This window comes from Procambarus clarkii, chromosome 16, assembly GCF_040958095.1.
Source record: "Procambarus clarkii isolate CNS0578487 chromosome 16, FALCON_Pclarkii_2.0, whole genome shotgun sequence".
NCBI lineage: Eukaryota > Metazoa > Arthropoda > Malacostraca > Decapoda > Cambaridae > Procambarus > Procambarus clarkii.
In genome coordinates this window covers 7,233,741-7,259,987 of record NC_091165.1, presented here as the reverse complement: position 1 = coordinate 7,259,987, position 26,247 = coordinate 7,233,741, and the positions used below count along the sequence as shown (strand labels likewise).

The 26,247-nt window shown below is 38.2% G+C and overlaps 1 protein-coding gene across 1 annotated transcript in view; it reads left to right on the top strand.

The window, feature by feature from the left end:
• The first annotated feature begins 3,583 nt into the window (after window positions 1–3,583).
• LOC138365412 (uncharacterized) overlaps window positions 3,584–26,247 on the top strand; it is a 194,814-nt gene continuing 172,150 nt past the window's right edge. Inside the window, exon 1 of the mRNA XM_069325725.1 lies at window positions 3,584–3,706. The gene's annotated coding sequence lies outside the window, so the exon portion shown is untranslated. The remainder of the gene's footprint in view (window positions 3,707–26,247) is intronic.

The window sequence follows — 26,247 nt, the reverse complement described above, 5'->3', positions numbered from 1 at the left end:
CTGGATAAGCACCTCCAAAGGATACCTGATCAACTAGGCTGTGACTCTTATGTCAGGCTGCGAGCAGCCGCGTCCAACAGCCTGGTTGATCAGTCCAACAACCAGGAAGCTTGGTCGACGACCGGGCCGCGGGGACGCTAAGCCCCGGAAGCACCTCAAGGTAACCTCAAGTATTACAGTTTAGGGACACTGGCCTGTAGTTCAGGGCCTGTTGCCTGTCGCCCTTTCTGTATATTGGGACTTTATTACCTGTCTTCAACACTTCTGGTTGGTCTTCCGTCTCCAATAACTAACCATACACCAAGGAGAATGACAAACGAAGTGTTTCTTGACACTTGTTTAAGCCAAGTTAGGACAGGCTAGGTCAGGTCAGGTCAATTTAACCCAGGCAGGCTGAGCCACCCAGGCTCCATCGTCAACCCTCAATCAACAACAAAGCTCATATATATATATAAATAAGAGCTTATACATATTTGCAATGATGTTGAGGTGACATGTGTCAGAAGTTTTTTTTGTCAATTTTCGGGGCTCAAATTCCCCGCGGCCCGGTCCTCGACATAGTCCTCCTCCCAAACCAGGTAAGTCAGGTTTATTTGTAATTCAGATGTTATTTGTTTATCCTTATTTTAGAGTAAATTTTTTATATATTTTTTGTCCGAGAATTACTTTCATTCTCGCCCAATTCTCACACTGCAAAGGCCAATGCGGATTTTGTTTACTTTATTTTAGTGTGTATGGGACATTCCATTTGTCCGTACGACTTCAGTACAGTATAGCGTCACATTAAATGGGGGGTCTGTCAGCGGGAGCTTTTGCTTAAGTGTTTGTGTTAATTGGTATACTTGGCTGTAACACCTATTTGACTTGTTTAATTATTCATTTTAAGTCAATTTAATATTTGTGAATAAGAATTATTACACTACAGATACATAGTTAGATGATGGAGAGCTAGATGGATAGATGAATAGAAGCTAGATGGATAGAAAACTAAATGGACAGATAGATTGATGGAAAGATGGATAGACGGCTAGATGAACAGATTGATTGATTGGCTGCAAAGTTGGATTGATAGAAAGACAAATTGATAGATAGCTGGAAAGATATATTGAAAAATGGACAGAGAGATGGAAGGATAGATAGATGGATGGAAATATACAGATGGATGGATAGACGGACAGATAGATGGAAAGGGAGATTATGGGTAGAAGGATGGATAGATTGATATATGGATAAAAGATGAATATATCGATGGTTGGATAAGTAGATGGATGGACAGATGAATATATAGATTTTTAAATAAATTTATTATTTTAGAAGTTGGATAGATAGATGGATAGATATACCGACAACTAAATGGACAGATAGATGGATGGATAGGTGGATACATAGATGGTTGGATTGATAGATAGATTGAGGAATAGACGGATGGATAGATAGCTGAATGGACAGGTAAACAGAGAGACAGATGGATGGATAGATAGATGGACAGATGGGAGACAAGCAGACCCAGGCAACGACGGGTATTCCCCTAGTCTATGCTATAGGCGGGAATGTCTGTCTGTCTGTTCAGAGTTGGAGGCCATGCGGTTTGGTCTAGCCTCACCCAAATTGGCAGAGAGAATAGTCTGGGGTATGGGATGATCATATGATGGTCGGGGTCGCCAGAATTCAAAAAGGGAACAGCGTGTGAGTGCAACATTTTGATATCCATGACTATTTTTGGCACTGCCCGCCATCTCCCCTGCTAAATATTTTCAAAACAAATTAAAACAAAATCATATAGTATTATACACCATTATATTCACTGATCTCGGGAAAATAAAAAAAATGCTGCTATAAATAATTTGCTCATATCATAAGAACATAAGAATGAAGGTATCTACAGATGGTCTATTGGCCCCATACGAGGCACCTCCTAGTTGTATCCCCCAATCTCATTCATATATATATATGTCTAACCTACCATTAATAAGTTAGACATATATATGAAGTAGGTTAGACATCAGCATGACACAGACAATTCTTCAATAGCTTCAGAACAATCTCAAGCCACGGTGCGTTATCAGAGTAGGAGGTGACAATTTTTTTTAGTACTATCACCAGTGAGCTCCTCTCACTGGCGACAACCAATACATTATAGATATATTTTTATAGGAGAGAGAGAGAGACTGAGACACACAAAAACAAAGATTGACACAGAAACAGAGATACTCCGTGAGAGACAGATAAATAAACAAAGCGAGAGGCTAAGTCAGAGAAAGAGACAGACAGTAGGTAAATTGATGGAAGGATTGACGGAAAGATAGATGCATAGATTGATGGATAAATGTTTGGATATATGGATAGATAGATGGGAGTCAGGCAGATAGACCCGGCAATGCCGGGTGCCACCTCTGCAGAATAGATATATAAAACTGTCTGTCAAATAGTCTGTTCGATGTTAAAGGGCTGATGCTTCGGGATAGCATTACGCATATTTCCTCATTAATTTTTGTTGCATTCATGCTCTTCATGGACGGCTTAGGATTGGCATGTATCTCTCTCTCTCTCTCTATGTTTCGCTCTCTCTGACTCTCAGTCTACATAGCTCTCCTAAAATGTCGACTTTTTCATAATATCGTCGTTAAAATGGGTATCCCATGACTAGTTTGAAAATATAGCCATTAAAAGGACCATGCCTGAGTGACGACTTTTTCATAATTTCTTCAGTGAATGGACTATGCTGGGACCATGACTTTTTCAAAACCAAATATCGTCGTTAAAACGGCAGGACCTGAGCGAATTCTTAACAATTCGAAGTTAAAAGGAATGTCGCCGGTCGAAGACTTTTCCAATTCTTAGTCATTAAATAAATGCTCGTGAGCGACGAATTTTTTAAAATCAAAATATCACCGTAAAAATGGCTTGTCCTGGACAACGACATTGCCAAAACTAAAATGTCTTCTTCATCTCGTAAATAAGTATTCAAATTTTCTGGATGATGAGAGTTAATAGTGAGTTATTAGTGTGAGTAAGAGTTAATAGTTAATAGTGACCCCTTATCTTATTATCAGAGCTTATCGATGGAAAAGATAGCTTGATTGGAATGGGTTGGAAGTGGCACTTGGTGCAGTTGCTGGGCGCCCGAACTGATGATGTAATATGGCATGTTAGATTGGGGATGAAGAAGACGGGGTCGGGGTCTGATAAATTGACCTGTTGTGTGATTGGAGAAGAAGGAGAGGAGTGGGGAATAAAGGTGGTGATCCCGAAAAAGAAGGAAGAAGCTGATGTGTTATTGGAGTTGATGAGTTTCATTAATCCTTCTCCAGTGGGTGGTGTTATTGGGGGTTGAATAGACGAGGCTCATTCATCCCACTCCGGGGGTGGGAGAAGGTATGGGAACTAAACCACACACCAGAAGATGAGGAGACGACGACGTTTCAGTCCGTCCAGGAGCATTATCAAGTCTATCTTCTGGAGTGTGGTTCAGTTCTCATATCTTCAAGCCTGGTTATTGTGACTCATCGTCTGCATGTGGGAGAAGGTGTAAGGGGTGAGTGGGTCCGTATGGCCCCCTGATCAAGAGCTGACTATAGATTAGGTTAGCTTTATCAATGGTGGAAGATTTGGTCTATTTTCAAGGTATTTTGTTTGTGCACGGTCGTTGTGGATCCTTGTCACCCGAGTAGTGCAGACGTAGTTCTACCCGTACTAAAGAGTAGAGGTAGGTACCACAGCAGTTTTGTGAATGGTAGTAATACACATGAGCTCATGTGGGCTAGTAGAAGAAGGGAAAAATATAATCTTTAAAAAAGCTTATATCTAAAGTATGCACATGAATATATATATATATATATATATATATATATATATATATATATATATATATATATATATATATATATATATATATATATATATATATATATATATATATATATATATATATATATATATATATATATATATATATATATATATATATATATATATATATATATATATATATATATATATATATATATATATATATATATATATATATATATATATATATATATATATATATATATATATATATATATATATATATATATATATATATATATATATATATATATATATATATATATATATATATATATGTCGTACCTAGTAGCCAGAACGCACTTCTCGGCCTACTATGCAAGGCCCGATTTGCCTAATAAGCCAAGTTTTCCTGAATTAATATATTTTCTCTAATTTTTTTCTTATGAAATAATATAGCTACCCATTTCATTATGGATGAGGTCAATTTTTTTTTATTGGAGTTAAAATTAACGTAGATATATGACCGAACCTAACCAACCCTACCTAACCTAACCTAACCTATTTTAATAGGTTAGGTTAGGTTAGGTGGCCGAAAAAGTTAGGTTAGGTTAGGTTAGGTAGGCGAAAAATAATTAATTCATGAAAACTTGGCTTAATGGCCTATCTTAATAGGTTAGGTTAGGTTAGGTGGCCGAAAAAGTTAGGTAGGTTAGGTTAGGTAGGTTAGGTAGCCGAAAAATAATTAATTCATGAAAACTTGGCTTATTAGGCAAATCGGGCCTTGCATAGTAGGCTGAGAAATGCGTTCTGGCTACTAGGTACGACATATATATATATATATATATATATATATATATATATATATATATATATATATATATATATATATATATATATATATATATATATATATATATATATATATATATATATATATATATATATATATATATATTAAATATGACCGAAAAAGTAAGATTAATAATTCTAACACGAATTTTCTCTATCTTTCTTATGTTTCTTTTCACTGTGGATGGTAATTCAAAGATCAATTCTCCAAAATTCACTTTTATTTCTAGTCTGACGCGACACTTGAGCGCATTTCGTAAAACATATTACATTTTCAAAGACTTTAGTTTACAAACACACAACTGAAACTGAATAGAGCTTACATATCTTCGAGGTTTATATCTACATTTGGGTGAGGTGGATGAGGTGAAAAACGAACTTTCAACAATGGGTATTCAATGGGTATTAAATTCCAACACAAGACAGAACACGAAACAATGGGTATTGAATGGGTATTAAATTCAAACACAGGACAGAACACGAAACAATGGGTATTGAATGGAAGTAATTGTTCCTTAATGGAGCCCTGTTGCTTATGCATCGTTAAACGCCTGGAAAGAGATGTTGTTGTCTTGCCTATATACTGTTTTTTTTGGAGCTTACAGTCCCCAAGAGGGCATTTGAAGGCATAGACGACGTTGGTCTCTTTTAAAGCGTTCTGCTTTGTGTCTGGAGAGTTTCTCATGAGTAGGCTGGCCGTTTTTCTGGTTTTATAGTAAATCGTCAGTTGTATCTTCTGATTTTTGTCTGTAGGGATAACGTTTCTACTGACAATATCTTTCAGGACCCTTTCCTCCATTTTATGGGCTGTGGAAAAAAAAGTTCCTGTAAAATAGTCTAATAGGGGGTATAGATAATAATAGGGGGTAAATTCGTGTTAGAATTATTAATCTTACTTTTTCGGTCATATTTAATAATATTTGTCTACAGGAAAGGCTGCTACCAAAATATACTAATATATATATATATATATATATATATATATATATATATATATATATATATATATATATATATATATATATATATATATATATATATATATATATATATATATATATATATATATATATATATATATATATATATATATACATATATATTTATATTGTGATGGTAAAGCGTTGGTGTTCGGTTGTTTCAAAAGCTGGGGGCAGGGCCTGTCACATAACAAAAAAAAAAGAGAAGTTTGTCCTTTCGTCTGTGGTAAGGTAATGGGAAGACACACAAAACACAAAGTATATAAACAATGAAATTTTAATTACTCTAGAAAACAAGACATGAATAAAGACAATCTCATAAAATTCATAACAGGTCAACAAACAAAACAACATGAATAATTACTGGTAATGAAAAGTTACTCTAAGACAAGAATGCAAGTTAAAATAAATCAAATAAGTGAGGTGCTGGAAATACTGGCTTCAAGCTGCCACCTCCCTTAGTACACGAAAGCCAAGGCTTAGTCTACTAACGAGAGATGTCAACTTCAAGAAGCACAGAGATATTCTGAGGAGTACGGCGTGCTGCTGCCCATACGTCGACTCTTGGTGGTGGCGTGAGTGCAGGTGCAGCGAGACACCAGCCAATCAGCAACAGGCAGTTTGCTGGTTGGGGCGGGCTGTAGCCGGTGTGTCGGGGTGTGCATGGTACGATTTGCTTCCTGGGCAAAACGTTTGGCGATACTGGTGGACGTATCTTCAATATAGTATCTTGTACTTGAACGACGTATATATGTAGGGAAGAGCAGGCTCAATCTCTCTTGAAAGAGATTATCGTCACAACTCTCCCCCCAAAGCCTGTGGTTCTGGAATAAGTTACGTCTTCATGTGGTGGAGTGATAGTTGGAGTTGCTTCTACTTCATAGACTCTGGAGAGGGCGTCGGCTATGATGTTGTCAGAACCCTTGATATAGCGGATCTCCAGGTTGAAATCTTGCAGATATAAAGCCCATCGTAGAAGACGTTGGTTATTGAATTGGGCTTGATGTAAGAAGCAGAGATTTGTGGTCTGAGAAGATGGTGGTAGACCTGGCACCTTGTAGGTATGGAGCAAAGTGCTGGAGATTCAGGACGATGGAGAGTAGATCCTTCTCGATAGTGCTGTAGTTCCTCTGGTGGGGTTTCAATTTGTAGCTGTAGTAGCTGACAGGTAGAACCTCCTCGCCTCGTTGCTGCACCAGGACACCCCCGATGCCGGTACCACTGGCGTCGACACGAAGGATGAAAGGCTTGGTGATATCTGGCGAGGCGAGAATAGGATTAGAACAGAGGAGGAATTTGAGTTGTTCGAAGCAACCCCAACCACCGCCTTCTGAAGCCCATAAGCATTCCAGCTGGGATCGCCCCACTGCCGACCATGAAGCTGCGACAACACCACATGACACTGCCCGACATAGAGCTGTAGCAGATCCCCATGCAGATGACTTCCTATTAGCAACCCCAATGACAGCCACCGGCACCCGCCTCACACCGCAGGTAATCCGAATTGCCGTGACTCTCCGCCTCGCTGCCCCAATTTACACCGAATACAGGTGTATTTTCGGCGAGGCAGAGGCCGACAGGTACGGACGGCATTGCTTTCTCTGCCAAAGGACAGGAGGATGGCATGCAAGACACGACTAGGTTAACGACATTATTAAGAGAAGCCTTACCACAGCCGGTTGTCCAGCAGAGAAAGAGCCCCATTACCTAATGTCACACAACTCTGATGAGCCTGTCGGTCGCCCAAATGGAATCACGGTGAACCCCTGAAAGAATGGTAGACAGTTGGTGTGGGACTACACTTGCGTTTCAACTTTAGCCAACACCTATGTTGTCTTCAGTGCTACACAAGCAGAAGGTGCTGCCAATCACCGGGAAGCAGCCAAGTTACGTAAATACTGAGACCTTTATCACCACTACAATTTTGTCCCCATTGCCTCAGGGACACTTGGTGCCTGGGGTAAAAGTGCTGCTAATTTTTTGAAGGAGTTGGGGTCCAAGCTAATTGAAACAACGACCCTAGAGCTGCCAGTTTTCTCTTTCAGCGCCTTAGTGTGGCGATCCAGAGAGGAAATGCTCACTGCATCCATGGTTCCTGCCCGCCATCTGAGGAGCTGGAGGAGCTCTACAACTTGTGACAAGTAGCCTTGTACCCTGCATGTAAACAAAATTGTAACCCTTTTTGTGTAATGACATTTTCATATAAAGTTAGATATATATACACACATACCAAAAGAATAGGGGTGGTAGGAGAAGAAAATATCAAAGTGTTCAGTGAGGATCCACAAGGTCTTCTCTGTACTCTTTATTTTCTTCTCCGAGGCTATGGGTCCCTACACTTGCACCAAAGGTGGTACCCCCTTCTAGGTTTAATTTATATATATATATATATATATATATATATATATATATATATATATATATATATATATATATATTTATATATATATATATATATATGTCGCACCTAGTAGCCAGAACGCACTTCTCAGCCTACTATACAAGGCCCGATTTGCCTAATAAGCCAAGTTTTCCTGAATTAATATATTTTCTCTAATTTTTTTCTTATGAAATGATAAAGCTACCCATTTCATTACGTATGAGGTCAATTTTTTTAATTGGAGTTAAAATTAACGTAGATATATGACCGAACCTAACCAACCCTACCTACCCTAACCTAACCTATCTTTATAGGTTAGGTTAAGTTAGGTAGCCGAAAAAGTTTGGTTAGGTTAGGTTAGGTAGGTTAGGTAGTCGAAAAAAAATTAATTCATGAAAATTTGGCTTATTAGGCAAATCGGGCCTTGAATAGTAGGCAGAGAAAAGCGTTCTGGCTGCTAGGTACGACATATATATATATATATATATATATATATATATATATATATATATATATATATATATATATATATATATGTCGTACCTAGTAGCCAGAACTCACTTCTCAGCCTACTATTCAAGGCCCGATTTGCCTAATAAGCCAAGTTTTCCTGAATTAATATATTTACTATAATTTTTTTCTTATGAAATGATAAAGCAACCCTTTTCTCTATGTATGAGGTCAATTTTTTTTACTGGAGTTAAAATTAACGTAGATATATGACCGAACCTAACCAACCCTACCTAATCTAACCTAACCTATATTTATAGGTAAGGTTAGGTTAGGTAGCCAAAAAAAGCTAGGTTAGGTTAGGTTAGGTAGGTTAGGTAGACGAAAAAACATTAATTCATGAAAACTTGGCTTATTAGGCAAATCGGGCCTTGAATAGTAGGCTGAGAAGTGCGTTCTGGCTATTAGGTACGACATATATATATATATATATATATATATATATATATATATATATATATATATATATATATATATATATATATATATATATATATATATATATATATATATATATATATATATATATATATATATATGTCGTACCTAGTAGCCAGAACGCACTTCTCAGCCTACTATGCAAGGGCCGATTTGCCTAATAAGCCAAGTTTTCATGAATTAATTGTTTTTCGACTACCTAACCTATCTAACCTAACCTAACCTAACTTTTTCGGCTACCTAACCAAACCTAACCTATAAAGATAGGTTAGGTTAGGTTAGGTAGGGTTGGTTAGGTTCGGTCATATATCTACGTTAATTTTAACTCCAATAAAAAAAAATTGACCTCATACATAATGAAATGGGTTGATTTATCATTTCATAAGAAAAAAATTAGAGAAAATATATTAATTCAGGAAAACTTGGCTTATTAGGCAAATCGGGCCTTGAATAGTAGGCCAAAAAGTGAGTTCTGGCTACTAGGTACGACATATATATATATATATATATATATATATATATATATATATATATATATATATATATATATATATATATATATATATATATATATATACTGAAAACTCACACCCCAGAAGTGACTCGAACCCATACTGCCAGGAGCAACGCAACTGGTATGTACAGGGACGCCTTAATCCGCTTGACCATCACGACCGGACATAAGGAAGTGACAGCCGAAGCTATTTGAACCACTTCCCCGCCGGCACTCGGATGGTAACCTTGGGCATAGCATTTTATCAAATCACCTCATTCTTTGGGGCACACTTGAGGAACACAAATGTAAACAACCCTGAATGGTCCCCAGGACTATATACAACTGAAAACTCACACCCCAGAAGTGACTCGAACCCATACTGCCTGGAGCAACGCAACTGGTATGTACAGGGACGCCTTAATCCGCTTGACCATCACGACCGGACAAAAGGAAGTGATAGCCGAAGCTATTTGAACCACTTCCCCGCCGGCACTCGGATGGTAATCTTGGGCATAGCATTTTATCAAATCACCTCATTCTTTGAAGCACACATGAGGAACACAAATGCAAACAAGCCTGAATGGTCCCCAGGACTATATACAACTGAAAACTCACACCCCAGAAGTGACTCGAACCCATACTGCCAGGAGCAACGCAACTGGTATGTACAGGGACGCCTTAATCCGCTTGACCATTACGACCGGACATAAGGAAGTGATAGCCGAAGCTATTACTTCCAGCAAGTGAGAAGTGAGAGCAGTCTTTCCTGTAGACATATATTATTAAATATGACCGAAAAAGTAAGATTAATAATTCTAACACGAATTTTCTCAATCTTTCGTACATTTCTTTTCACTGTTGGTGGTAATTCAAAAATCAATTCTCCAAAATTCATTTTTATTTCTAGTCTGACGCGACACTTGAGTGCGTTTCGTAAAATTATTACATTTTCAAAGACTTTAGTTTACACATACACAACTGAATAGAACTTACACATCTCCGATTTGTTTATATCTACATTTGAGTGAGGTGGATGGGGTGAGGTGGTATTTAATAGGGTATTAATTTCATCAACACAAGACAGAACACGAAACAATGGGTATTGAATAGAAGTGATTGTAGAAAGCCTATTGGTCCATATTTCTTGATGCTTCTATATTGGAGCGGAGTCTTGAGGTGGGTAGAATATAGTTGTGCATTAATTGGCTGTTGATTGCTGGTGTTGACTTCTTAATGTGTAGTGCCTCGCAAACGTCAAGCCGCCTGCTATCGCTGTATCTATCGATGATTTCTGTGTTGTTTACTAGGATTCCTCTGGCGATGGTTTGGTTGTGGGAAGAGATTATATGTTCCTTAATGGAGCCCTGTTGCTTATGCATCGTTAAACGCCTAGAAAGAGATGTTGTTGTCTTGCCTATATACCGGGTTTTTTGGAGCTTACAGTCCCCAAGAGGGCATTTGAAGGCATAGACGACGTTGGTCTCTTTTAAAGCGTTCTGCTTTGTGTCTGGAGAGTTTCTCATGAGTAGGCTGGCCGTTTTTCTGGTTTTATAGTAAATCGTCAGTTGTATCCTCTGATTTTTGTCTGTAGGGATAACGTTTCTATTAACAATATCTTTCAGGACCCTTTCCTTCGTTTTATGAGCTGTGGAAAAGAAGTTCCTGTAAAATAGTCTAATAGGGGGTATAGGTGTTGTGTTAGTTGTCTCTTCAGAGGTTGCATGGCGTTTCACTTTCCTTCTTATGATGTCTTCGACGAAACCATTGGAGAAGCCGTTGTTGACTAGGACCTGCCTTACCCTACAGAGTTCTTCGTCGACTTGCTTCCATTCTGAGCTGTGGCTGAGAGCACGGTCGACATATGCGTTAACAACACTCCTCTTGTACCTATCTGGGCAGTCGCTTTTGGCATTTAGGCACATTCCTATTTTCGTTTCCTTAGTGTAGACTGCAGTGTGGAAACCTCCGCTCTTTTCCATGACTCTTATATCTAGAAAGGGCAGCTTCCCATCCTTTTCCATCTCGTAAGTGAAACGCAGCACGGAACTCCTGAAACGGTCACGGAACTGTACGACATATAAACATATGTCGTACCTAGTAGCCAGAACGCACTTCTCAGCCTACTATGCAAGGCCCGATTTGCCTAATAAGTCAAGTTTTCATGAATTAACTTTTTTCGACTACCTAACCTAACCTAACTTTTTCGGCTACCTAACCTAACCTAACCTATAAAGATAGGTTAGGTTAGGTTAGGTAGGGTTGGTTTGCTTCAGTCATATATCTACGTTAATTTTAACTCCAATAAAAAAAATTGACCTCATACATAATGAAATGGGTAGCCATTTCATAAGAAAAAAATTAGAGAAAATATATTAATTCAGGAAAACTTGGCTTATTAGGCAAATCGGGCCTTGCATAGCAGGCCGAGTACGACGTTCTGGCTACTAGGTACAACATATAAATATATATATATATATATATATATATATATATATATATATATATATATATATATATATATATATATATATATATGTCGTACCTAGTAGCCAGAACGCACTTCTCAGCCTACTATGCAATGCCCGATTTGCCTAATAAGCCAAGTTTTCCTGAATTAATATATTTTCTCTAATTTTTTTCTCATGAAATGATAAAGCTACCCATTTCATTATGTATGAGGTCAATTTTTTTTATTGGAGGTAAAATTAACGTAGATATATGACCGAACCTAACCAACCCTACATAACCTAACCTAACCTTTCTGTATAGGTTAGGTTCGGTTAGGTAGCCGAAAAAGTTAGGTTAGGTTAGGTTAGGTAGGTTAGGTAGTCGAAAAAACATTATTTCATGAAAACTTGGCTTATTAGGCAAATCGGGCCTTGCATAGTAGGCTGAGAAGTGCATTCTGGCTACTAGGTACGACATATATATATATATATATATATATATATATATATATATATATATATATATATATATGTTGTACCTAGTAGCCAGAACGTCGTACTCGGCCTACTATGCAAGGCTCAATTTGCCTAATAAGACAAGTTTTCCTGAATTTATATATTTTTCAATATTTTTTTTCTTATGAAATGATAAAGCTATCCATTTCATTATGTATGAGTCATTTTTTTTAAATTTGAGCTAAAACTAACATAGATATATGACCGAACCTAACCAACCCTACCTAACCTAAACTAACCAATCTTAACCTAACCTAAACTAACAAAATTAAGTCAATAATATATGTTCATAATATAATATAATAATAATAATTAAAATAAACTAATTGGAAAGAATTTATTGAAAATAAAGAAAATCACTCGGCCTATTAGGCAAATCGGGCCTTGCATAGTAGGCCGAGAAGTGCGTTCTGACTACTAGGTACTATATATATATATATATATATATATATATATATATATATATATATATATATATATATATATATATATATATATATATATATATATATATATATATATATATATATATATATATATATATATATTGTGACGATAATCTCTTTCAAGAGAGATTGAGCCTGCTCTTCCCTATATCAGTCACGTCATTCTACAAGTACAAGATACTACATTAAAGATACGTCCACCAGTAGCACAAAACGTTTTGACCAGGAAGCAAAGCGTACCCTGCACCACCTGTCACGCCGGCTCACCGCCCGTCGTCAACGAACTACCCATTCTCCGCCTGCCTGCTCCTAATTGGCTGGTGTATCGCCGACAGCACACCTGCACCTGTACTCACGCCCTCTACCTGAGTCGACGTCTGGGCCAGCTCAAGCCATCCTCCTCAGAATATTCCTGTGCTCTTAGAAGTTGACATCTCTCTCTGGTATACTAAGCCCTGGCTGTCGTATACTAAGGGAGGTAGCAGCTATAGCCAATATTCTCAGCACCTGATTATTATTGCAATGCACATTATTTTATTGTAGAGTAAATTTTCAAATCTAGTAATTATTCATGTTGTTTTGTTTGTTGACTTGTTTTGAATTTTACATAAGCCAAGGGATTGTCTTTGTTCATATCTTGTTTTCTAAACTATCTCAAAAAAAAAAAAAAAAAAAAGTAATTAAAATTTCATTGTTTATATTTTGTGTATTGCGTGTCTTCCCATTACCTTACCACAGACAAACAGGCAAGCAGTCTCTTTTTTTTTTGTAATTGTGACCAGGCATTGACACCTGCCATTGGAGGACTGCCGAACATCAACACTCCAACACTTTACCGTCACATTTCATGGGGGCCTGTCCAAGGAGCTTCACTCAGGTACTAGTACTAGAACGTAAATTTATGGTAAGCGTACTTGGCTTTGGTACAGTTGCTTTTCACTATTTTCAATATTCAATTTTATTTTTATATGGTGCTGTGTGTATTGTGCATTCCGAGAATAACATATGGTGAGTGTGAGACAACTTTGGATTACGTGGTGACTGTAGGCCTCAGTCATTCTCTTAATTGGTCATCTCTCCCTCCGTGTTATTACTCGTGTTTACCACCTTTTGTCCCTAGGATATTTCTCATATTTTCGGCAGATCATCATATTGGTCCCCTGGTACTTTGTCTGTCCCCCGGTCAAGAGCACCTAATCTTCTGCAGTCCGACTGTAGGAGGATAAAGAGGGCCATAGTTCCTCTAGCACGAACTTTGTTGATGAATTGGGACTTCAGCAGCAGTTCTCGTCACCAGTTGACACCTCGCACCACTACACGTCGGTCAGAGATGATGATATTTTCTTAGATAGGGAATTAGCCTTCTTTTTCAGAGCACAAAAGTTCGCTAATTCTGTAAGTATCATATTTCATTTCAGTGGGAAAAACTTGCTTATGTCCTATAGAGACTCGGCAAGGTAAGCCTACATTCTTGGACTACCTAATTCACTTTTGAGGCAATTAAATGTTTCATTTGTTTTAGGAACTCAGTTTCGCTTACTTAGTAGGATTTTCTTGCCCTTATCCTCTTACATAGAGTACCGGGTACAAGATTTCCTGCGATCTTGATTTATTAATCATTTACCATCTTGAAATTAACATTAATTGTTAACGATTCCACAGGATAGGTACCAGTTGCCACGTTGTCCTGTTTCTTACATTCACCATATCACAACAGTATATTCGTTGTACATTTATTTGCTAATTTCACCATGTTTCGTCTCCAAGCTTTCCGTGCAGATCCAGCAGGTGAAATAGGGAACTTAAGTCGTGCCAAGAGGACCGAATTACAAACTCTTGCACATGAGTATCAACTAGATGTTCCCCATGGAGCCAACAAAAATGAACTGCATAACCTGTTACTGGATTATCTCTTAGAGGAAGGTAAAATTGACTCTGAAACTCACGAAACTTACTCTATTGCAGACAAACCTGATTTGGCAACTATGAAACTCAAACTAGAACTTGCCAAGATCGAGCGAGAGCAACAAAAAGAAGCCCTACAAATAAAAGAACGAGAAGTTGCCTTGAGGAAAGAAGAACAAGAACGTGAGATTGCAATACTCCGTGAGCGTGAGCGAGTACAGCTTGAAGCAAAACATCGTCACCTGGAGATACAACGCGAGCATGACAAACAACAAGCAGCTCTGGCTATGGAATGTCGTCAACAAGAACTCGCGTTGGAAACTACACACCTCACTCAACGCCAACAAGCTACAGCCAGTCTTCCAGTAAGTTTCAATATCTCCTATGCAAGTAAGTTAATGCCACCATTCGTAGAGACAGAGGTCGACGTATTTCTTACCACCTTTGAGACCCTTGCTAATCAACTTAGCTGGCCTGCCGACCAATGGGCTACCCTTCTCAGAGTACATCTCACAGGTAGAGCTGCAGTTACTCTCAGTACTTTGGCGTCTGAGAATGACTACCAGACCCTGAAGCAAGCAGTGTTGGACGCCTACCTTCTCTCCACCGAAAGCTACCGACGAAAATTCCGTGACCACCTAAAGGCAAGTACCACCACCTTTCTAGAATTTGCTAATACCAAAAGGAGATATTTTATGGAATGGCTGGAAGCAGCACATGTCTCTACCTTTGCAGAACTCGTCAACCTCATGCTAGTTGAAGAATTCTTGAGGCGTGTGCCTCCTCCTGTCCGTTTATATTTAGCAGATAAAGAGGAGACCGACTACCTAAGATGTGCTAAGTCGGCTGACACTTACAGCCTCATACACCGGCTGACACCAGAACCATCTTCCAGTAAGAAGTCTTGGTACAGTTACGAGAAAGTGAGTACTGATCAAGCTAACTCGCAATTGTACTGTAAGTATTGTAGACTCTATGGACATACCATAGATAAATGTGGTAAGTCTCAATACAAAGGTAATACTGAATCCACTAAACCCAAACAGACTCCTTCTAAGTCCGGTAAGCCTGTGATGAATGTTGGTGTTCATGTTAATGATCTCTCTCTCTTCAGTAAACATCTGTATCCTGGAACTGTCTCTACCAACGGTTCAGATCCGGAAGGACGTTTCAAACTGAAGATCTTGAGGGACACAGCGGCTCTTCAATCAATCATTTTGAAATCAGCTGTGCCCAATATCGCCTAAACCGGGGAAACCGTCTTCATCACTGACCTCACTGCTACCACTCCTTATCCTCTCGCCAGAGTCCACCTGGATTGTCCCTTCGTGACTGGTGAAGTCCAACTTGCCATCAGGGAAAAGTCTTTTCCCATGTCTGGAGTGCAACTTCTCCTGGGCAACGACTTGGCAGAAGACCTGCAACCGACCAACCTGATCGTCATGGACAAAACCCAGGTGTGTACCTCTGTAATGGATAATCCCATCTTTGAGTATGTTCCAGCAAAGGTTCAAGAGAGTAATGAAGTTTCTCCTCCAGTTTTGGTGACCACCCGTGCACAAGCTGCACGACCACAGCCAGCTGACTCTACTGCTACCGCTGTTCCTCAAGACCCTCAGAAACTACCCCCGAATCTTACCACGTTGGAGTTCCGTAAGTTATAGAGGGAAGATCTTACCTTGACACCATTATTCTTCCAGGCTGAGACTCAACCTGACAGTATACCTGGGTTCTTTCTAGAGAACGAGTTGCTCTACCGCAGATACAGACCCAGTAAACTGAAGGAGGAGGACGATTGGGCCAACGTCGAACAACTAGTGATTCCTGCCAGCCTGCGGCCCACTATTCTACACCTGGCTCACGGAGCACTTTCGCACTACGGTTTTAACAAAACCTACCACGGAATCCGTCAAGACTACTACTGGCCAGGTATGGTAAATAGCGTCAAACAGTGTCATACATGTCAGATGGCAGGTAAACCGAACATCTCTATCCCCAGAGCACCACTGACACCCATCCAGGTGCCTGCGGAACCTTTCCACAGACTTATTATAGACTGTGTTGGTCCTTTACCTCGGACCAGTTCTGGCAACGCCTATATACTAACCATCCTGTGTCCTACCACCAGATTCCCCATAGCAGTTCCAGTAAATAACATTACGGCTGCTACTGTGGTGAAACACTTATTGAAGATCTTCACCCAGTATGGATTTCCAAGGGAAGTTCAGAGTGACTGTGGCACCAACTTCACCAGTGATCTCTTTAAGAGGACACTGGAAGAGTTCAACATCACACAGGTATTGTCCAGCCCCTATCATCCTGCTTCACAGGGTACTCTTGAGCGTAGTCATCAGACTATTAAAGCACTCCTAAAGAAGTTTTGCAATGAGACCTCTAAGGATTGGGATAAACAACTTGACCTCATTATGTGTATTTTTAGAAGTCTTCCCAATGAGTCTCTAGGAGTATCTCCTTATGAGATGCTCTACGGACGTAAGTGCCGTACTCCTCTCAAAGCTTTTAAAGACTCTCTACGTGATGCCACCTTCAGTGAGCATCAGAATGTGCCCCAGTTTCTTCAAAACCTACAACACATTCTAGAGAGGGTGCATAACTTTGCTAAGGATAATCTATTGAAAGCACAGGAGAGGATGAAGACTCATTACGACCAGAACAGCAAAGTAAGGAAATTTAAACCGGGAGACTTTGTGTTGGCCTATTTCCCTATCCCAGGTTCTCCCTTGCAAAACAGGTTTTCAGGACCCTACCGCATCAAGGAGTGCAGAAACAACCACAACTACGTTCTAGAGACTCCAGATAGGCGGCGGAAGACCCAGTTGTGCCACGTCAACCTCCTGAAGCTATATAACGGTACTCCTCCCACTGTGTTAGTAGCATATTCTACCTTTAAAGGTCCATACAACCACAGTGAGACCTTCCCTGCTTCTCCTCCCGAAAGCACTGACACTGAATCAGCGCTTTTAAATTCGGAAATCTTCCCTGATCTTCATAACCATTTTCAGGACCATAATAGTGCTCCTTTGCCATATTCTAATCCTATTCTCACCTCGCCAGATATCACGAAGCCTTTCATCCTCCATGTCGACGCCAGTGGTACCGGCATCGGGGGTGACCTAATGCAACAACGAGGCGAGGAGAACCTACCTGTTAGCGACCACAGCTACAAGGAACTATAGCACAATCGACAGGGAGCTACTCTCCATCGTCCTGAATCTACAGCACTTTGCTCCTTACCTGAAAAGTGCTCGGTCTACCACCATCTACACGTACCACAACACCCTACACTTCCTGCAGCAAGCCCAATTCAACAATCGACGGCTTCTACAATGGGCTTGATATCTGCAGAAATTCAACCTGAAGATCTCTACATCAAGGGTTCTGACAACATCATAGCCGACGCCCTCTCCAGAGTCTATGAAGTAGAGGCAGCTCCACCTATCACTCTACCACATGAAGACGTAACTTCTTCCGAAATCGCAGACTTCGGGGGAGAGTTGTGACGATAATCTCTTTCAAGAGAGATTGAGCCTGCTCTTCCCTATATCAGTCACGTCGTTCTATAAGTACAAGATGCTACATTAAAGATACGTCCACCAGTAGCACAAAACGTTTTGACCAGGAAGCAAAGCGTACCCTGCACCACCTGTCACGCCGGCTCACCGCCCGTCGTCAACGAGCTAACTACCCATTCTCCGCCTGCCTGCTCCTAATTGGCTGGTGTATCGCCGACAGCACACCTGCACCTGCACTCACGCCCTCTACCTGAGTCGACGTCTGGGCCAGCTCAAGCCGTCCTCTTCAGAAATATTCCTGTGCTCTTAGAAGTTGACATCTCTCTCTCTGGTATACTAAGCCCTGGCTGTCGTATACTAAGGGAGGTAGCAGCTATAGCCAATATTCTCAGCACCTGATTATTATTGCATTGCACATTATTTTATTGTAGAGTAAATTTTCAAATCTAGTAATTATTCATGTTGTTTTGTTTGTTCACTTGTTTTGAATTTTACATAAGCCAAGGGATTGTCTTTGTTCATATCTTGTTTTCTTAAGCAATTAAAATTTCATTGTTTATATTTTGTGTTTTGCGTGTCTTCCCATTACCTTACCACAGACAAACAGGCAAGCAGTCTCTTTTTTTTTTTTGGTGTGACCAGGCATTGACACCTGCCATTGGAGGACTGCCGAACATCAGCACTCCAACACTTTACCGTCACAATATATATATATATATATATATATATATATATATATATATATATATATATATATATATATATATATATATATATATATATATATATATATATACATGTCGTACCTAGTAGCCATAATGCACTTCTCAGCCTACTATGCAAGGCCCGATTTGCCTAATAAGCAAAGTTTTCATGAATTAACTGTTTTTCGGCTACCTAACCTAACTTTTTCGGCTACCTAACCTAACCTAACCTAACTTTTTCGGCTACCTAACCTAACCTAACTTTTTCGGCTACCTAACCTAACCTATAAAGATAGGTTAGGTTAGGTTAGGTTAGGTAGGGTTGGTTAGGTTCGGTCATATATCTACGTTAATTTTAACTCCAATAAAAAAAAATTGACCTCATACATAGTGAAAAGGGCAGCTTTATCATTTCATAAGAAAAAAATTATAGAAAATATATTAATTCAGGAAAACTTGGCTTATTAGGCAAATCGGGCCTTGCATAGTAGGCTGAGAAGTGGGTTCTGGCTACTAGGTACGACATATATATATATATATATATATATATATATATATATATATATAATATATATATATATATATATGTCGTACCTATTAGCCAGAACTCACTTCTCAGCCTACTATGCAAGGCCCGATTTGCCTAATAAGCCAAGTTTTCCTGAATTAATATATTTTCTATAATTTTTTTCTTATGAAATGATAAAGCTGCCCTTTTCACTATGTATGAGGTCAATTTTTTTTATTGGAGTTAAAATTAACGTAGATATATGACCGAACCTAACCAACCCTACCTAACCTAACCTAACCTATCTTTATAGGTAAGGTTAGGTTAGGTAGCCAAAAAAAGCTAGGTTAGATTAGGTTAGGTAGGTTAGGTAGACGAAAAAACATTCATTCATGAAAACATGGCTTATTAGGCAAATCGGGCCTTGCATAGCAGGCTGAGAAGTGAGTTCTGGCTAATAGGTACGACATATATATATATATATATATTTATATATATATATATATATATATATATATATATATATATATATATATATATATATATATATATATATATATATATATATATATATATATATATATATATATATTTATTTATATATTTATTTATATATTTATATATTTATTTTATTTATTTATTTATTTATTTATTTATTTATTTATTTATTTATTTATTTATTTATTTATTTTTTTATATTTAAATGCGGAATATCCACAGAGAAATATGAAAGGAAGTGAACGTTTCGGCCTGTTAAAGCCTTTGTCAACACCAGACTGACTAAGGGAAGAGAGAGAGAGGATACAGGCCGACACCTGGAACCTGACCAACCCATCTCTAGGGAAAGAATTAACCTGAAACAGGTATAGCTTTGCTTAGAATGGTCAAAGAGGATTAAGCGGTCAGAGAATAAGGATGAAAGATTAAAGAAAAGCCTCATGAATGCACAATATATGAATATAAAATTGTAATGAGACATTGTAAGCTTCTCTATCAGAGTTTTTTCTTAAACTGTTGTGCAATATTATAACTTAAAAAATGGATCAAGTTTGTACATACCAGTACTAATATTAAGAAGATTTGGACACTGACTGATTTGAGCAGACTCAATCAAATTCCGTTCCACGTAATTACCGCAATTGGTAGTTACGCCCCATTCCAGTTAATATTGTGATCGCATAAATTCGTGTGCAGATTCAATGCATTAGGCATTTGGGCAGTTCTAATACTATAAGCGTGTTGTGACAACCGCAATTGTAAAGACTTTCCTGTTTGTCCAAGGTACACAAAATCACAATCATTGCAGGGAATCGAATTACACACAACCTGTTGTATCAGGGGAGTTTTTATTAAATTGGATTTGATCGTACTATTAGTGAACACCAAATTTATATTAAGTTTCTTAAAAATCGGAGACAGTTTTTCAAATCCACTCGCATAAGGTACCACCAATAAGTTATTAATTTCTGGTTTCGCCTTGGGAACGTGATTATAAAACGTACGCTTGGCTTGTTCAAACGAGAAATCCAAAAACCTCTTAGGATATTGTAAACTCTTCCCAATTTCATATATTTTAGCAATCTCTTAACTCTTCCCAATTTCATATATTTTAGCAATCTCTTCATCAAAAAACTCAGGGCTGCATACCCTCAAAGCTTGTAGAAACATTCCTGGAAAAACTGCCTGTTTAACTTTACTATGATGATTCGAATAAAAATGAACATACGGCCCCATGTTGGTAGGTTTCCTATACACATTAAATTTGAACTTTCTAGTGACTCTATGAATCATAATGTCCAAAAACGGAAGAGTACCATTCTCCTCAGTCTCACAAGTGAATTTTATTTAAGGTACCAAAGAATTAAGTTCATTAAGAAAAACTATCTGGTCTTTGTCACACGGCCATAAGCACAAAATATCATCAACATACCTAAACCAAACAACATTAGCAGGGATAATCCTGGATAAGATTTTTGTTTCGAAGAATTCCATATACAGATTGCTTAAAACCGGGGAAAGAGGATTGCCCATCGTCATTCCAAATGTTTGTTTGAAAAATTTTCTTAAAAACTAAAATAACTGTTTTTTATACACAATTTGATAAATTCCAATACTTTATTGGTCTGCAAGCTCAAATTATATTTGGGCAGTTCCTCACGTAGAAATTCTAACAGATCATCAACAGGTACTGTAGTGAATAAAGAGGTCCCATCAAAACATATTAGTTTAAAATAAAAATTTAAATTCAGTGTAGATACCTTATTAACTAAGTCCACATTGTTTATCAAGTGTGAGTTGGAAGTGGGGTCGTATGTTCATTTATATACATTCTAGCTGTACCCACCATGCGTTGCTGTGGCTTAGTCTGGTTAAATGGAAAAGAAAGAAAAGAAAAAGTGCACGTGTTTAATATGTTTAATTTCACAATGCTTGTGGGTATACAATATTTTTTGTTGTTCCATTGTCTGTGGAGAAATGGAGATTGTCCGGTTTGCCAAATCTAGAACAAACAACATATAATATTCCATGTGAGAAGCAATCCGTGTCTAGATATAAACCGCACAATTCTAAAGAGCGGCCCTGAGCTTTGTTGATGGTGATTGCAAACGCCAATCGAATTGGAAATTACAATCTCTTAAATTAAAGTAGCAAATCCATTGGAATCATAGGAATGCGAGGAATGAGGACATCTTCACCTTTGAAAGGTCCTTCGCATGCCGTTGCAAATCTTTGGCTGGTTGATATTTCATAACATGATAATTGGCACACCGCTTCTCAATTGCAGTACGTGCGGTGGTATCCCTGGCAGTTCGAGTGAATTCCAAAATTCTGTTGGATAATTAACCGCTTCATCTGCTTCCGCAACAGTGTCGACGAACTTGTATGTGACTACCTCGCCTTGGATGTTAGACTGAATATTATTGTGAAGTTAGTAGACGTCTTTATTCTTGGCCGCTGGTTCACTCAGCCAATTGTGATTTTTATAATTGGTTTAGATATTGGGAAATACTCTTTCAACCAATTCTTCTTTTGACATCACTAAATTGCAGAAGTTATGAGTCATTGAAATTCGTCCTGAGGTCAGATCAACCGGCAAGTTTCCGTCCAAATTTCCAGCAACTGATGTGAGAATATCTCAGTTGATGGATTGTTTTGCAGCTGGACACGCATATTTGTAGTTAATTTTAACGTCTTTACGTAACACCACAAAGTAGAGTATTTCAGGCAAGCATTTATTTTATCTGCTGGTCACGATCGAGGAATTACAGGTAATGCTTGAATGAAATCTCCTGCAAGCAATATTAATGCGTTCCCAAATAGTCTGATGTTCCCACGCAAATCTTGCAATGATCGATCAAGAGCCTCGAGCGATTTTTTGTGGGCCAATGTGCATTCATCCCAAACAATAAGTTTGTATTTCTGCAATACTTTTCCCATGCCGGATGCTTTGGAAATGTTGCACGGGGAGTTTCAATGAATTGCATTTTCAATGATAATTTCAAAGCCGAATGAGCAGTTCTTCTACCTGGTAGCAATGTCGCAGCTATTCCGGAAAACGCAAGTTAGGCTATGCCATTTTGGGATCGAATTGCTGCCAGAATAAATCTAAATAGGTTTGTTTCAGTAGTTCCTCCTGGCGCATCTAAGAAGAAGATTTTTCCAAGCCCGTTATTAACAGTTTTAATTATTTGATCGTAAATGCCTTTTTGCTCATACTTTAGGTTAGGAATATTTGATTGCACATATGATAACAGATCACCCGTGTTATAATTTTGTCCACGACGCAATTCTACATCCGAACTAAGCAGTAACAGATCGATTCGATGATGGTATTCCCAACTGAGAACATTGTTTGCTATTTCTAAGCACAAATCTTCAATCATTATCAACGCTTCGTTGTAGATTTCTGCTGTGAAATCCATGTTCATATTTGAATTTACCTTGCGTATTCGACGAACAATATCTTTAGCCATGTGCGATTAATATTTCTCCCATAACTCTGTTGGATTTTTTTTTTTAGGGATATTTCTGCGAGGGCCCTAAGCCTTTGGCTGGCCCACTAAGTGTTGCATGTTTCTGTTTTACTTGGGCGGAGTATAAGTATTTATGACTTGTATGTTCGCTTCAGTAAGATTTTGCCATATGTGTTTAACAACTTCTGCTCTGTTGAATCTAAGTTGAAATCCTAAACACTTTCACGCCCCGCAGTTGTAAATACCAGTGCGATCGTTTTGTCATGATGGTGCAGTAGCATCGTAAATTTACGTCGGATTAAATAATATTTGTATAATATCCAATTCTTATCCGATCGACATTGGGATAGTATGAACATGTTTGCCATTAAATTTCCGTATTCTTTAACAGCCACATGGCCTATTTGGGAGAACGGCATTGTATTGTAACTTCATGGAAAGACTATTGTATTGTTGAGACGACAAGTGTAATCATCGTTGGGTTTTTTATTTGGTGCCAGTCTAACGCATTCTTGTGTGACATTTTATACATATGTTCTTCTAGAACAATCTATTGCGAACACATTGGTACAAAAATGAAATATGTACATCTAAAATTAAGGTCAAGACAGTGAAAAGAATATACACTTTTGAATACTGGTTTCGCCGATGTGCGGTAACAGGTAAAACTTCGCCCAATTCACACATTCTTGCGTGTGAGCCGCGATCATGATTCTACATTTATATGCATATGTCCGTGTAGGGAATTTTATTGCGATCTCAATGATACCAAATTTAATGCTGCAGGACAAGTGTGGAGTTGACAACCCTGAAAAGAATAGAAACATTTCATAGCTATTTGGAGTTCACGGCTAGTGATCGATATAGTTCTTTATTTAGTGGTGATTTAACTCGTGCCTTGGTGACATTTTATACATATGTTCTTCTAGAACATTCTATTGCGTACACATTGGTACAAAAATGAAATATGTACATCGAAAATTAAGGTCAGGACATACAAAAGAGTCTGCACTTTTCAGTGAGGCCGGTCGATTGCCCGAAACGCCGATAGCACTTATCTTGAGGTTATCTTGAGATGATTTCGGGGCTTTTTAGTGTCCCCGCGGCCCGGTCCTCGACCAGGCCTCCACCCCCAGGAAGCAGCCCGTGACAGCTGACTAACACCCAGGTACCTATTTACTGCTAGGTAACAGGAGCATTCAGGGTGAAAGAAACTTTGCCCATTTGTTTCTGCCTCGTGCGGGATCGAACCCGCGCCACAGAATTACGATTCCTGCACGCTATCCACCAGGCTACGAGGCCCCTGTAATATGCACTTGTGGAAAGTTTTATTTTTTTTTTTTTTGTGGAGAGCATGAAAGAGTTTAATGGGTTTGTAACTCTGCAGTGTGTTAGATAATGTTCCAATGGTCAGTCGGGCATTTCTCCACAGTGCTGACATTACTTAGTTGGAGATCAAGGAGAGCAGGCGGTCAATATGATTGAAAACAATGCACGAATTTGATTTGGATGTAACCTGTTAGATGCATTAAGAATGCACACATCTCAGTGTCGGTCGTTCGCCAATAAATTCAGAGCATGACATGTACTACGGAAAGTAGCATGTGTAACGCCGTTCACAAATCTCAATTGTTGGAAAGACGTTTAACCGGGCACATTTATCAAGAGCATGTGAAGAAAGAAGTATTGTTTGAATGTGCCAGATTGTCCATCGACTCGATCTCCTCGTTTTCTTCGTTCAAATTATTTTCTAATGGAATTTCATGTGTAATACGTAGGCACTGCTGAATACAGCAGTGTTTTCGCAAACGCGTCATTTTGACAAAATGTGAAGAACGCAGTTAACGTTGTAGCTGGTGGATTCATGGTTATTTATGGCACATATGCAGATGTGAAATAAATGCATTGTCCATTTTCTTGTTTTCAAAAGAAAAAATACTAATGAAACATTTCTATTCAAACGCAGATCAATCAACACAGCTCAATTCCACTGCCAATTGCACAGAAAATTAAGAACAACAATTAAAAAAGGAAATGAGAAAAATAAAAAATAAAAAATAAACTATTCTCATGAAATGAACAGTATAGTAAAGAATATAGCTCAATTCCAATGAAATGTCACGCAAAATAATTAAATCAAAACGAAAATCAATGCAAAATAATTAAATCAAAATGAAAATTAGTCAAAATAAATGAAAATTTTTTTTAACAATGCAGTTGGAAACATAAAACTGGAATCGTAACATATTTGGAATAGAGTGTGTTGATTTTACATCCAACAGATGGCACCGTTTTAATTTTTTTTTTACCTATCATATGTGTGACAGCTATATAGTACATATATAAAAACACGCACGTATTCGAATGGCACGTTATGTCAACATTTCAAAGCAATCGGTGAAAAACTTTTGGAGATTACAGCGTGTGTTGCTCTTACATCCTACAGATGGCGCTGTTAAAAAAAAAATGTTTTTTTTTCCTGTCACAGGTGAGGCATGTATATAGCAGGTATATCAAACCACGCGGCAAATTGATTGCAACGTTATTTCAAAATTTCCAAGCAATCGGTAAAGTGGTTTCAAAGATTTCCCTTACATGAAAAACACAGTTTTTAAAAAAGCATGTTTTTCTCTCGTCACAGACGTGACATCTATATTGTATGTATATAAAAATCTGCTCAGATACGAAAGGGACATTGTGTCAAAATTTCAAAGTAATCGGTAAAGAACTATCGGAGATTAGCGATTTTGAACAAACTAACATTTTCAT